Below are 10974 nucleotides of genomic sequence, written 5' to 3'. Positions count from 1 at the left end.
AAAGTTGTTGTAAGGTGGGTCTATCAGTGACAAATGGTAGTAAATATAGGAAACGAAGAAGAGTAAAAAAGTACAAAAAACACAATAGAGCTTTAATTGGTGGACAAAAATTTAAGTGCAAATAGGTTTTAATTCGTGGACGGAAGGAGTACTATTAATTGCCTATTATCTCTAGTATATATTTGACTTTAAAGATAATTATATGAATTAGATATTATATATCTAGAAGAATATAATAATTTATTAGACGTTACCTTATCCAAATTAATTTGATATATATCTAAAACTAACTCTTTTTAAAATATTAAAAAAGATAAATATTCTATAGAATCTAACTACTTATAAACTAGATAAATGAAAATAACAAAAATTACTATTATATATAGAAATAGGGTACAAATCACATATACACTAAATCTATACCTATTACAAAATTTGATTTGCATAATATGTCCCTATTGTTTAATCTATTTTAAGGATAATAATATAATATCATATTATCATTATTCTAATCTATTTTATTTAGTATCATAATCATGAACATATATAAAAGAATACAACTCCAATCACAATTCTAAAGAAGTTCGATTTATCTATTTATCACATATAAATCTATTATTTAAATCTAAGACTTATTAATTAATCTTCTGAATACAAATTTATTATATGAGTTAATTTAACAATCTTAATAAGAGAGAACTTTGCTACTATTGCAGGAATAGTACTATTAAAAAAATAGTGCCCAGGGCATTTTGGTAATTTTAGTTCCATTTGTGGGTTCTTTGCAAAAAAACATAATTATGCTTTATCTTGTCTCCACCACAGATTTTTCTTTTTCACTTTTCACAGAATTATGCTTTGATTTCTGCACTGCTTTTATAATTTTCTTTTTTATAACCCTAGAATTTTTACAAGAAACTGAGCTCAGAATAACACAATCGAATTAGTCTTGGGGATGGGTTTATTGCTTTGTTGTTTGCTTTGAGGGTGCCGATCGGGAACATCGAGTTTTGGCTGAGTTTGAGCTAAGTTGTGGCTCAGTTTCTTGTGTCGTTGTCTGCGTTGAGAGTACTAGCCGGCGTCGGTATCGGCATCAGCAGCGGCTTTCTTAGCTGCTGATAGTCGGGCTGAGGTGAGGAGAGTGGGTCGACGATGGGGAACGACAGTGAGGTCTACGAGAGAACAAGCTATTTTCTGGTTATTCATTGGAAATTAAGAAAAAAGGGGAAGAAGAAGAAAAGGGATTTGGGGTTGAGATTTACTCTTTATTGCAAGTGGTAATATACAAACCTACCCAACTATCTCAAGTTCAATTTAGAAAATACCCACTTTTTGATATATATTTAGTCCATGACCATTCACATTATAAAATATAAAAAGGTACACTGAGAATCCTTAGGCCTTAAACTTTGTGTGTACTTTTTGTGTGTCAGATTTGGGACTTGTGCACATTGACCGAATTTAGTGAAGTAAATTTTGGGTAGGTAGAGTTGTTTTATTATGTCTTGACCCACTTATTTTTTAAAATTTGAAAAGCTCAATTACGCATTTCTTCTCTCTATTTGCGGATGATTGGTTATTTTGTCTGCGGAAAAATTGAAAAATCAAGGTTGATTTTCACCCTCAGCAAATCGTTGTGGCGCCGGAGAAGATGGAGGTGAGGTGTTAATGCTTTTTTTGTTGTAGTAATTTCTCTATTTTTTTTCTTTATTTAATTTTTGTAGGCGTGTGTTGTTTATTTTTCGTGTTGTGGGGAAATATTTTTTTCTTGTGGTGTAGTTAAATATTTTTCTTGTGGTGTAGGGAAATATTTTTCGTGTTGTAGTAATATTTATCGAGTTTTATTTCAGGTTGTTTATTTTTCGTGTTGTAGGGAAATATTTTTCTTGTGTTGTAGTAATATTTGTTCTTCGTGTGTTGTTGTTTAGTCTGCCCAACAATTCTAGTCATGCCAAATTTTTGTGTTGTTTAGGAAAATTCCCCAAAACACCAATTAATATTTCGATGAAATAATTTAGTGAAATAATTATTTGGATGCGCATAAAATAATTATTGCGCATTGTTGTTGTACGCGCGAAGTTAATCTTGCGCAATTGCAATTCTATGCGCAATCTTCCGCAATTGGATTTCGATGCGCAATTAGAATTCTATGCGCAAAGTAAATCTTGCGCAATGCGCATAGGAAATTAATAGAAATTCAACTTATATGCATAATTGAAATTGTTTGCGCAAAATTAATTAATATTAAGCCAATTAATTGTGATTGAAATTGTATTCGCAAATTAATTGTGCTTAAAATTGTTTGCGCAAATTAATTGTGATTGTAATTAGATGCGCATAGTACTCTATGCGCATTTGGTGTTTGTCGTTTTTTGAGACCGGACACTATCAATGTGACGTCCGATGTAGGCACTTATTATAAAATCAAGTATTTAGAAATGGTTAAGAAGATTTTAAAGGAAAAAAGGTGGTAAAGAATTATTAGATAGATTTTTAAATGGTTGCTTTGGATATTTGTTGGATTGGAATCCTGGTCCCAAATGTGCAATGGCCGTGCATCATGTAGTGTCTCGTCAAATTAAGTCAGATGGGGATGGTCTATATTTTTATTGAATAATACTAGGGTGCATTTTTCTAGGATGGATTATGCTTTGGTGACTGTTCTTCAATTCGGTGATTATAATTTTGATATGTCACGTAATCATGATTTGGGCGAAGTGGAAGTGTTTAGGAGATTTAGTGGTGGTCAGGCGCATGTTAAATTATCTTTTATCGTTGATCTATTTGATAATTTTACAATTAATGATGAGGATGGTAGTTTATACTTGATGATTGCCTACATTATAGTCCTATATGGAATGCTGGTAGGTTATGACACCGATAAAACAATTGAAAATTGGGTTTGGGTGTTAGTGGAAGATCTTGATGCTTTTAACCAATTTCCGTGGGGGGAGTATACGTATAATGTGTTGTGTCAATACACTACAAAGTGCATGCCCAAAAAAACTTATAAATTCTGTGGACCTGTTTGGGCGTTGCACGTGTGGTCGCTTGAGATCATGCCCCACTTCGGTAATGTGGTAGGCAATTGTGTTGTTGAGTTTGCTCACCCTCGGTGTTTGAAGTGGAAGTTTCGGAGTAGACCGGCTAGGAAAGATTTAGAGCCCTTTTTTGAGAAAGAAGTACTTAGAAGTTATTTTATAATTATTTATTTTATAGAATTATTTATTTTATATGTGAGTTGTTATATTAAATTGGTTTTATTGGTTACTTGGGCAAGGAGGTTCTTCGGTAAAGTTAATTATTGGTTTAATTATTTACTTCGGTAATGAGGTTCTTTTAATTTGTTTTTAATTTGTGAGTTGGTTTAATGATTTGTTGGTGAAATAAATACATTTTGATGGTTTTATGCACATCAATTTTCTTTTATGCGCATGGCCGCATGCGCATCCATTTTCTTTTATTAATGTTTTATGCGCATCCATTTTGTCAAATGGTTTTATGTGCAAATAATTAATTGGCGAAATACATATATTTTGATAAATATATTTTGATGAGATAATTATTTGGATGAAATAATATTTCATCTATTTAATTTATTTGGATAAGTCTACATTCCATTGTCTGCGCATCCTAGTATTACTTGGGGTAACACCCGAGCGAAAAAAATACAGGGAATTTATCGCTGCAGGTACTTTTAGTATGTGTGTTGTTGAGTAGGTTGTGTATTCTTAAACTGTAGGAACAACGAAATTGCTTTAGACTACTGCATTTTTATTTTAACTAGTACGTACTCCCGTGAGATGTAAGGCGAGTATCAAAATTAAACGATATACTTAAATAAATAAATATAAATCAAAATAAAATATAAACAAATATAAATATATTTTTAAAATATAATAAAATAATTCATATTAATTATTCAATAAAACCCGAATTTGAAAACATAATTATAATTATTAAACAATTCAAAATTATTAATAATAAATATTAGCATTACACGTTATTATTGTAGAGTATTACGCGTCATAATAAACAAATAGATATTTGCATACACAAACATAAAATAAAAAGTCATATTTGAAATTATATTTTTAATATATATATATATATATATATATATAAGTAATTATTCATATAAAAAGTTATATAAAAATTAACACAGAACAATTTTTTTTTAAAAATAATTATGAAATGAATCTATATATTTACCTACACCTTTATGAAATGAGCTTATTAAAATTTTAATAAATGATAATTTATTGAAAATACATATCACAATTGATATAAATTTCAACACGCATATATAGATATAAACATGGAATTATCTTATTCAAATTTTAAAAATGGAACTATGCGCTAGAATTTATTAAAAATAGAATGAGCTTATTAAAATTTTAATAAATGATAATTTATTAAAAATACATAGCACAATTGATATAAACATGCGCATAGTTTTTAAATTCCTGCGCATAGTTCCTATATGGACATATTCAATTAGAACTATGCGCTCAATTGGAACTATGTGCAATGTATATAGTATATTTTATAAATTCCCAATAGATATAAACATGATATATTGCATAGTTCCCAATTAATAGCATATTGAATAAATTCCATATATATTGCATATTTTATTAAAATTTTAATAAATGATAATTATACCATTTGTTTCATTTATATTACATTAATTACATTTAAATTAATCTCTTCCCCAAATATTGTTGTATTAAATTCCATGTAATCACCCTATGCGCTATGTATTTGGGAACTATGCGCTATAAAATTATATCATTTGGGAACTACGCGCTATTAACCAATATTTTTGATATAAGTTTTGCATTAATAACCATAATCTATGTAATTAAGGAAGAAAAGATATTTTATTTACAGAACATATATATATATGAAATATAATTCAAATTTCGAAGCTGTAGTGGTGGTCCTTAGTAAAAATAAAAAAAGAGCTTTTTAAATCTATTACAATGATCCTTTATTTTTCCACATTAAATACTATGCGCATATTTTGGTATGCGCATTCAAAATCAAACAAATTGCGCAAAGAAACGTATGTAAAATCATTATTATGTTCTACAATTTACATGCGCATAGTACGACAATCTTAATGAACTATGCGCCCTAAATTCACGCATACAACTGAAATGTTGCGCATCAAACATGTCACCAAAATCAAAATCCAGTGCAATCAACACGTAAATCAAAATAATACTCTATCTCCCAATCATTCTTTATCTCTCAATCATTAGATGTACTTATATGACACAGTGCCCAGCTTTTTCAATCCAAATAAATATTAAAAAATTATGATGGTCATGGCTTGAATCAATTCAAAAAAGTGATTATTTTTGAAATATACTTTTGAGAAGTTGGGTAGAATAGATTTCCTCCCGTATTGCAAATATGAAACATATAGAGAGATATGAAGGTGTGAGAGAGGGTAGAGAGAGAAAAAGAGTTACAAGGTAGAGAGAGGAAATTGTGGTGCAAGTGTGCAGAAGAGAACGCATATGGAGTATATTGTGTGGATTTTGACTAGGACTCTATTTTTAATTGATAATAATAATGTATGGTTGGGCTTGATCATGAGTGCAGGTGAGGAATGGACCTAGAGTTTGAATATAAACTTATTTTAATTGATTAATTGAATATAACTGATTTAATATAATTATGTATAGTCAGTATTTATTGTTTTATTCTATATGTAAGTTAGGTTAGTTTTATTTTATTTTGAGACCTCTACATGTATTTATATTTCACTAATCTTGTTGTACATCATTGTCACTGATGAAGATATAATGCAACAACTTCAAAATATGGAAAATATATATAAAAAAAGAGCAATTTTATGAGATGGTTTGGTTTAGCTTTATTTTTTTACGATGCCATATATTTAGAATAACATTATGATTTATATATATATAAGTAACTTATAATTTCATTTTTTATAATTATGCTACATTTTAATTTTTCTTATTTATTGAGCTCCGCAAAATATAATCTAAGCTCTGTTATAACCATGTATAATGTATTTAGGTTAAATTGTGAATAAATTATGTGTCCAAATTGTTATGCCTTAGTTCTTTAACTGTAACTGAATCTATAAATTTAGACAAGCTTCAGTGCATTTTTCTTTCAAACTAATTTGAATTTGGGTTTATATTTTAGAATTAAATAAATATAGAACTATAGTTCTTGAGAAGTAAATGTATACTATCAAGACCTTCATCATTCAATAAGGAGTACGATAGTTGATTCTTATTAGGTGACTTGCTCATATATTTTGTTTGATTTTTTGCCTTCTTATGATCTCCTACATTTTTTTACTTATTTTTTGCTTTTTCTTCCTTTAGTGTTTCTACTACAAGAAAGCTATTCCGCCTCTCCAAATTCAACGGTGCGCTTGGTTTTTGTTCTATTTTTATTTGAGTTCTGATCTATGTCTTCATGTGTTTTGCGCTCTTTCATTGTATTTTAAAGTCATGTCGCAATGTTTCTTCATTATAGTTATTGTTTTGAAGTTTAGAGAATGGGGTTCTATTCTAGGACTAGGAGCAGATTGGGTTATTGCCTTGAGCCTGTAGGTTTTTTAAGGATTAGTTACTTTGTGTTATAATTATTATTTTCGATTTCTGGTTTTCGACGGGCGCCCTGAGGGTCCATTTGTCTTTGCTCCGATCAAATTTGTTTGCTGGAACACTTTCATCCGTTTATTGCAGCTTCGGTTAGTTGCTGCCCTACTTTGATCTCATAGTAGTATTTTTTTTTGTTTCATTTTCTTTTCATATTTTATTATATCACCAGTTAAATTACTGACTTCTCATATGTCAGGACTTTGACCGCATTTTTCAGATATATTATTATGGCAAAAAGAAGATGTGTGCTTTCATCGGAAGGTTACTTACTGTTGAGCTTTCTGTGTGTTTTTATTTTATTTTATTTTGTAACTCATTTGTATCACTTGCACACTTACCTTTATTTATTTCGAGTTTTTGTTTTAAAGTATGGTGTAAGGGAATTTAAATTATTATATAATGCATGTTGCCAGCTGTGTTGTCACACCTACTATTTACTTTTCAATTCTTTGTTGCTTTATCTGTTTTGATGCAAATTTAATATTATTTTTGTGTTCAGATGGATCAAACGGCCCTGTCACAACTTCAAGACGTTTATGTTTTAGTTTACCTCCTCCGTCTGCAAATGATATGGCTATGCCAATTATCTTTGGCCCTGAGTGTTCACATGCTCTAACTACTCCATCGAGAAGTTTGCGAGGTGCATAATATTTGTTGAATTGTGTCTATATTAGCTATGTGCACTATTCCTATGGATGTTATGATCCTCTCCAGTATTGTCTAATATTTCCGTATGGCGAGCCAGGTTGGTATGCTGAAATATCCAAAATTATTGACAACATTGATTTGAATTTGGACCTAACTGAACAAAATATATCATGAAAATAATACGGTTGATCCGCACATGCACGAAGAAGCTGACACCCTACTTGTTGCCGAATAAAATAGTATGTGTTTAATCATTTTGTTGTATGTTCATTTCTTAGGTCTTCTGCAATGTAGTTTATGTTTCTCTATTACTATATTTTTCATATTATTTTTTGCATTCTATGATGTGTTGCATTGATTTCATTATTAACTTAGTATTATGTCTTTGTGCTTATATTAATATACTAGAAAAATTTGTTGCTTATATGGGAGTTATTTAGGCCGACTTCTTTTTGTAGAACAATAGTATTTTTGTTGTTCATGAAAAATGGTTGGTGCGTGAATCAATTGATAGGAATATTTATTGATAATTTTGTGTTTTATATTGTACTACTTTTGATAAGGACTCATCTATCACTCCATGCAAATTTGTTGAGGAATTTCAAAACTCCTTCATATGTTGCTATGAGATAATATTATTGCTATTTGTTTTAAATACGCACCGACGATATAATAAATATCCTTAGAACTGATCGAGTAATTCAACAGTTTCAGATTGATACTTATGTTAAGATCGAGACATAAGACTAGATTTTTTTCGCCATAATCAGTCAAAGTTTGAAATGAGGGCTGAATCGTATCAAAGGATAGTTGAGAGTATAACATCTAATGGTGTTATTAGCGCAAAATCTGTTGGTAAGAGCGTATTCTTCTTCCTAAGACCTTTACAGGTGGCCCGCGTGATCTACGTTGTCATTACATGAATGCGCTGGCACTTGTCGCGAAATTTGGACGCCCATATATTTTTCTCACAATGACTTGTAATCCAAAGTGGGTGGAAATTCAAAGTGAATTATTTCCTGTTGAGAAGAGTCACAATAGAGCTGATTTGTATGCAAGAGTTTTCAGGGCAAAAAATGAGGAACTAAAAAAGGAAATTGTAAAAGACTCTTTGTTTGGGGTAGTTGCCGCTTATTTTTATGTGATTGAATTTCATAAAAGAGGCCTTCCACATGTTCATTGGTTGATAATATTACAACCACGATACAAGGTGACTTCAACTGAGGCCTATGATCGATTTGTATCTGCTGAGATTCCAGATCTTGACTTGAGTCCACATCTACATTCTTGTGTTATCAATAATATGATGCATGGGCCATGTGGTGAACTCAACCCAAAGAATGCATGCATGATGAGGGGAAAAATACAAAAGTTATTATCCTAAAGAGTTTAAGTTAAACACTGAGCATCAGTTGGACTCATACCCCGACTACAAGGGTAGAGATATGGAAAAAAGGTTTTGGTGCGTGGTAAGTGGTTGGATAACAGATGGGTGGTCCCTTATAATGCTTATTTGTTGGCAAAGTTTGATTTCTATATTAATGTCCAATTTTGTACGGATGTTAGATCAGTGAAGTATCTTTACAAATATGTTTGTAAAGGTAATGATCAAATAGCATACAATATTGTTGATGTTGAATCTATAGAGCCAATAGATGAGATTTCTGATTTTCAAAAGTCACGGTGGCTTTGTGCTCCGGAATCTATGTGGCGAATTTATGGATTTGATATTTTTGATATGTATCCATCAGTTTTGCAATTACATGTGCATTAATTTGTCGAGGTATCAACAGGTTTTCTTCGCGGCCAACCAATCTCTTTCGAAAATTGTAGATTCTGATCGTGCTAACAGGACACAACTTGTAGAGTTTTTTTAGATGAATAAATTTGTTGAAGTTGCAACACTAAATTTATTGTATCGGGAATTTGTTGAACATTTTGTATGAAGAGGCCATTAACATCTTAATACAAACTGGTGGTTTTTTTGAAAAGAAAGTGTTGCGCTTACCCAAGCAACCTCTACAGATTACTAAAGTGGAACAAATGTTGCAGAATCAAGAGGTGACTTACTTTATATTGTACTTGTACAAGTAACATGAATTTAACATTTTTTTAATTTTTTTTTCCAGAATACATACTTTAATGTAAAAGTTAAAGCAATTGGAAAATGAATACCAGGACTATACTTTTACATTGGTTGTCCAATATGTTCCATAAAGACAGTTGCAGCATATGGTACATAGTTCATGTGTTACTCAACTCCATGCAAGAACATGAGAATAGCAAATCGAAGGTGCTAATCTATTAATACCTTTTTTCTTAGTTTATATAGATTTGTACAAGTGTGTATATTAGAACACTTGATTTTACCACAGCTTCAGATTTAGTCTCATGGTCGTTGATGCGTCTGGACAAGTGGAAGTCACTTTTCTGGGGAAAGAAGCTCAAAAACTTCTTGGCCTAGATCCTTCCGAGTTTTATAAAAAACAAAATCAGGTGAGTATTCTACTATACAATGGTCGATTATTATCACATTTATTCAAAAATGAATAATACCCTTTTAAAAATTATAGGGACCCATAACGCAGTTGGATTTTCTTAGACAACGCCTATGCAATATTGTCTTACTCTTAAAGATAAAAAGTCGAATATTTAAAGATGTTTGTACTTTCACTGCGGATGCCGTTGAGATTTTACAAGATGATGGTGCAATACCATCTGAGAAAATTAGCATTGAACCTGAAGTTCATCTCGAACAAGGTTTGTATAATTTTTTCTTCTATTCTATGTATTATTAAATTAAGATGATAATAATTTAAGTATTTTATTTCTTCGGGGCTGCTAAAAAGTGCGACGAGACAATTGGTTTTTCCTGAGTCATTAGGTGAAATATTTCCAACTAATTTTGTGATGGCAACCAATTAATATTTGTTGTAATTAAATTTGAACATTTTAGTTAAATTAAGTTAAAATTTATTTTGATTTTTTATAATGATGATTGCTGCAATTAATATAGATAATGATAAAGACATTCGAGCAAAGGTTGTTGCCAAAGCTAAAGGCAAGGGGAAAATGTCCCAAGAAAGCCATATTGAACATATCAAATGTCACACCCCAATTCTTGAAACAAATACTTTAACCGGGGTACGACTCATCATTTAAAATGAACAAGGGAAAAACCTTGTGAAATCCAAATAAAAGGGATAACAATAGGGCTTAGCCCCTTTGGATGAAGAAAGACAGGTATTCAAGTGATACAAATCCATCAACAAACATAATAACTTTAGGATCACAAGTTTAGTGTCATGTTTCAGATAACCAACATTTATAGAATGAAATACTTGCGAATTAAAAGTCTCGGCTCAACAAAAGATATTGTTTAGAGTCACAACATAATAGGTCTTAAGTTAAGGAAAACAAAAGACAGATACTGGCTAATTCTACAGCGGAAGTCAAAACATGGGGTTGAACCTTAGCCTCAGCTCTCCCCGTCATCACCTGCCGTTAACCTGAAAACATTTGAAAATATTTGGGCTAAGTACTAATGTACTTAGTGGGCTGCAACTTTAAAACATTTCATAACCTGAAGAACAGTTTATCCAATCATACTTGACATGACTTAGAAGGTTTTAAAATGAAAGAGCTTCTAAGCATGTTAAAACATTTCGTTACA

This window comes from Salvia miltiorrhiza, unplaced genomic scaffold, assembly GCF_028751815.1.
Source record: "Salvia miltiorrhiza cultivar Shanhuang (shh) unplaced genomic scaffold, IMPLAD_Smil_shh fragScaff_scaffold_149, whole genome shotgun sequence".
NCBI classification, from domain to species: domain Eukaryota; kingdom Viridiplantae; phylum Streptophyta; class Magnoliopsida; order Lamiales; family Lamiaceae; genus Salvia; species Salvia miltiorrhiza.
This window is presented reverse-complemented; position numbering follows the sequence as displayed.